The 5,469-nt window shown below is 34.6% G+C and overlaps 1 non-coding gene across 1 annotated transcript; it reads left to right on the plus strand.

Annotated features, from left to right (window-relative positions):
* Positions 1 to 1,104: 1,104 nt before the first annotated feature.
* Positions 1,105 to 1,211, plus strand: LOC126501900 (U6 spliceosomal RNA). Its single transcript, XR_007591830.1, has one exon. It is a non-coding gene; the product is annotated as a U6 spliceosomal RNA (small nuclear RNA).
* Positions 1,212 to 5,469: the final 4,258 nt, after the last annotated feature.

Genomic DNA, 5,469 nt, shown 5'->3' on the forward strand with positions numbered 1-5,469 from the left:
CTCTGTGATCGTAAATTGTAGGCTGGTTTTCTTTGCTATATGTGCAAAAGCCACTTATGAGTGGGTACGTATGATATTTGTCTTTCAGGGCCTGGGTTACCTCACTCATTTTGATGTTTTCTAGATCCCTCCATTTGCCTTAAAAATTTAAAGAGATCATTATTATTTTTCTGCTGTGTGTTACTCCATTATGTAATTGTACCACATTTTCCATATCCATTCTTCAGTCGAGGGTCATTTAGGTTGTTTCCAGGTTCTGGCTATGACAAACAATGCTTCTATGAACATAGGAGGCACATGTGACCAAACGAAAGCCTACAGAATGGGAAAAGATCTTCACCAACCACACATCATAGAGAGGGCTGACCTCAAAAATATACAAAGAACTTAAGAATTGATCATCAGAAGAACAAACAATACAGTAAAAATAAAATGAGGCAGAGACCTATACAGAGAACTCTCAACAGAGGAATCTAAAATGGCTGAAAGACAGTTAAGAAAATGTTCAACATCCTTAGCCATCAGAGAAATTCAAATCAAAACAACTCTGAGATTTCTTTATACCTGTAAGAATGGTCAAGATCAAAAACACTGATGACAACTTATGCTGCAGAAGATGTGAGGTAAAGGGAACATTCTTCAATTAGCGATGGGAGTGCAAAATGGTACAGCCCCTTTGAATATCAGTATGTCAGTTTCTCAGAAAATTAGGAAACAACCTTCCACAAGACCCAGCAATACCACTTTTGGGTGTATACCCAAAGGATGCTCAATCGTACCACAAAAAAATTATTCTTAATGAGTCAAACTATACCCTAAAAGACAAATACAGTATATATTCACTTAAATTTGGTTGCTAGCTGTTAAGTCTTTGATAAGCAGGCTACAATCCATATACCCAATATTGTTAGGCATAAAGAAAGAGACTGGGGGAAGGGTTGGATCATCTTTGGAAGGAGTAGATAGTTATGGATGAATAGGTGGTGGGGTTGAATTGGGTAGATTGAATGCAGAGAGGGAAGAAAATGGGTTGAGGGAGAAAATACATGGAAAGACAACTAAATCTAAGTTCCATTTGTTGGTGTATATGAAAATATAATACAAGTGCTAACTTCAGTAGCACATATACTAAAATTGGAAGAATATAGAGTAGATTGACGTAGCCCCTGTGCAAGGATTACACACAAATTCATGAAGCTTTCCATAAAAAAGAAAAGAAAAGAAAACATAATACAATAGAAGCTAATATATAAATAAATGAAATTGTTAAATAATGGAAGAGAAGAGATAGAACCCCAATTGGACTTCTATTATCATCAAATGAAGCTCTCTTTTCCTAGAATGGGTTTCATCTAATCAAATTGTTTGCTAAAAAGACCATGTGAAACATCAAAACAATTCAGGTCTATTAATAAACCTTTTAGTTGCTCTCCACAATCGGATAGTAAGACTTATTGACAAAGACAATCATTGGGTAATTCATTGAGCATGGAAAAGTCCAGTTGTTGCCTATCTAGAGCCTTTATCCCTTCTGACTAGTGATATAGTAGTAGAAGGTACATTGCAGGCTGCCAGAGTGGAAATGTTAACACAAACCTAGCTCTAAAAACTTCAACTTACAATGTTGATCTAAATGCAAGATGCATTCGTGTAATAATGACACAGAGTTTCTGAAAGTAACTAACTAATATCTCATGGACTTAAGGCCCAGTCCATAAAATGGAATCCATCTCTGAAACTGTTCATGTGACCAAGAACCCGAGATTAGACAGGCCAAGTAACCTACTTAATGTGATGTGTCCATCAACTGCATCCCCTTAAAGCTCAGGAAAACCTGTAGAAGATGATACAGAAAGATTGGAAGAGACAGAGAAGATGGAAAACACCAAAGAAATAAGGGCTTCTTAACACATCAGGACTGAAGCCCATATGAACTTAGATCAAGGCAACATACATAGAACTTGCACAAGTCTAGGTCTACTGGGTTCCAGCACTGACCATGAGAGTGGGCATAAGGTCATATTCCTAACATAAAAGCTATCTCCAGCTCTCACAAATGAAAACTTGGATACAAAATCCACACTTAAGGCCAGTCCTCATACCTAGAAGTGTAAAGCCTAAGAAAAATGAACTCAATGGTATTTTTGGAGCTATTTTTATCTCATAATGTTTTGTCTGTGCATTTCATGTTCTTTTATTTCTATATCCTTTTGCTTATATATGGTGACTTATTTTGTGATTTTATGGGATTTCTGCATGTACTAATGTGTTTGTGTGTGTATGTATGTGTGTGTGTCTTTGTCTATGTATATTTTGTCTGCTTTTCTTTGGCTCTTTATTTTCCTGTTCATTCATTTGATTTTCTTTCTATTTAGTCTTTATTGGTGTATTTTATTTTATTATTTTTTAGATGCTTGTAATAATGAAAAAGAACAAGAATGGATGTAGCTTTGAGTGGATGTAAAGTTAAGAAGCATCTGAGAGATGTTGGGTAAGAGGGAGCCATAATCAGAAAATATTGCAAAAAAAAACTACTTCAATAAAATAAAAAGTCAATTAATATATAAAATTATTGGCTTTTAAATTTTATGGTTTCCATAGAGAAAACAGTGAAAAAATTAAATGAATATTGATCCAGAAGAGAATCAACAATCTGGCTTCTATTTTCAGGTGTGAATGTTAATCTGCTTAATCTTGGGAAGCTGACTTAAAGTACTAGTGTTTTTGTGTTTCTTTTCTCATAGTTTCTTGTTTAAAATTCAGGAGATAATGAGTGAACAGAATCTTTAAAAGACTTAGCCTTGTCCCTCACACATGGAAAGCACTTGGCCAATGTTAAATTGTATTATTTCCTAATGAATTGGTATTTGCAAACACAGTAATGGAAAGTAAGTTACTGTAAGTTGTAAGTGGAGATAAGACTTGAAAAATGTGCTAACATTTGTTATACCTATAGAACAGAATAGAGGCAAATCAAAATTTAGATTTTCAGAAATGTTGAATGAAATTGTAGCTGAAATGGGTTTTAAAAGAGATTTAGCTATTTCAGTAGAATGATGAAAGAAATTATGTATCACACTGAAGGGACTGACAGTTGGCTAGATCCTTAGGCCAATGGTTGTGAATTTTAGAACACAGAGTTTATTATAGATTTTCATATTGTATTATTATTTATTACTAGTCATAATCCCAGAATATCATAAAACCATTTCCAACTTAACTACATTTGAAGGTCAGTGAACCATTTGACAAAGGAGGTCAACAACATATTTTAGATAGTGAGATATGTAAGCAATCATAAACCCGTACCTATAATACAGATATGATTATGAGTTCTTAGAGTAACTCAATGCTTATTTAGCATAGAGAAGTATTTTGATCTAAATTATCTTTTAGTAGGACTGGGTGAAAAAACAGTGTTTTCAGTTCAGGTTAAATTTTAACTTATTACAATATATATATTTAAAAAGATATATTAACTGTATGTGGTGGGTATGTAATACTATTTTTAAAAAGTAAAACTGATTGAAGATTAGGAATTGATATCTTCTCTCCCAGCAGTTGTGTGAGACATCAATTTAATAATTAAACCCAGACCACACTAAACTATATAACCCAGCCATGATTTCATATTGTATTTGTACTGTATTATTTTACATATGCTTCATTTTATTTTTTAGAAATCTTACCATTACACTTTGCATAAAGATCATTTTAATTATATAGTCAGTTATCATAGGGTCCAGCAAAGATTCCTAGCGTTATTTTGTCCAAATGATTTTAAGACATAGCACCATCAATACATTGAAGTGTTTGTAGCAACTTTAGAGTTTCATTATACCAAAGAAGCTAGCTAGGAATTTGCTACTTACTTCAGCAAAAGCTGTGTTGGGCTCCGACTCTTGATCCAATTACCTCAGTTCTCACATGATTTTATGACATGTGTGTGACAACACGCTCTGAGCATAGCCACATTTTGAAAAACCATTTAATTGTTCTCATGGCTGCAGAGAAAGGCGCTCCACTCTCACCGACCCCATTGCCTTTTTCGCAAAGCCTTTAATGGCAATTATTTTACAGGTTCTCCAAAGAAGTGTGTGTGCAGGAGTGTGTCCCTGGTCCTGAAAGCACCGTGCTAGCTTTTGTCTTTATTGCTATTTCAGTCACAATTCTCATCTAGGAAGATCATTACTATCACATTTGCTAGGACCTCCTGACATTGGTGTCTATGTTATTTTAGGAAGATAATTTTGACCCCAGTAGGGTAGCTCATCTGGGCAGACAGAATCAGTAATAGATGGAAAAGAAACAGGAAGGGAAAAGAGCCACTCCCGTCTATTGTGTGAGCAACTAGTGCTCTGATCAATTTTAGCATAGCCATTGTGCTGGCTGAGAAATGTATTCTTATGTATTCAGTGCCGCACTCTGGCAACAGATTGTCAGCTGCTTCCACAATTCTTTTGAACAACAGCTCATAATCAGATGGTAGGTAAGGAAATATCAAGTAACAAATGATGTAGACCACATACGAGAGACAGAACAAATGCCATGGTGGAAGAATGGAGAAAAGATCCATATTTGATAAATATTTTTAAATTAGAAAATAATCAAATGTTAAAAAGAGAATGAAGGAACAAGACAGTACTACATCTCTGAACACGGAAGGTGGACTGAGTGATAGATGCCCGTATTCCAGCTGAGAGGAAACTGTTAGCAGACTGGATAGAGAAGAAACAAGTTACGTTTTAACACCGGATATTCATAAAGTATGAATATGTTGAGTAAGGCTTAGACAAGATAGAATATGGGTTAATATGTAAATGACACTGGGTATTTTATTTATACAAAAGGTTCAGTGATCTTGGACTTTATTATAAGTAACTATAAAAAATATGCTCATCAATAGTAAGTTCTCCCTTCTCCAGTTATTTTAACCAGATCCTGCCTATTCTGTCTTTAAATAATAGTATTGTTTCTGTTCTTCTCTCAACATAAGTCCTGAGATATTCTTGATTCTTCTATTTCTTTGATATCAAAAACCTTTACTTACTTTGATTAAGAAAGAGTATCAAGATTCCATCTCAAGTCTTCTATTTTAATTATTGTCCACTTATGTCATAATCAGAGGTGAACCCTACACTCCCGTGAAAATCTAATTTTTTTTTTCATTACGGTCTCAACTAACGCATTTTAAAATCAGGATATGTTTGTTAGAAAAGTTGTGTAGTTTTTGCCATAATAATACTGATAGAGGATACTGACAAGATAGATTGCCCAATGTGTAAGACCCCATAGTGCTCATGCAGAAAATTCGAGTTTTGTTCTCACTATACACATTGAGTGGCTCAAAATCACCAGTAAGTTCAGCTCCACAGAAACTTGATGCCTCTAGCCTCTGAGAGCACCTCCATACAGGTGTGCATACCCATTCATATACACACAAACTCATGCATACAGTTAAATAATAAA

This window comes from Alexandromys fortis, unplaced genomic scaffold (assembly GCF_014885135.2).
Source record: "Alexandromys fortis isolate MF-2015 unplaced genomic scaffold, M_Fortis_MF-2015_v1.1 scaffold_5, whole genome shotgun sequence".
NCBI classification, from domain to species: Eukaryota; Metazoa; Chordata; class Mammalia; order Rodentia; family Cricetidae; genus Alexandromys; species Alexandromys fortis.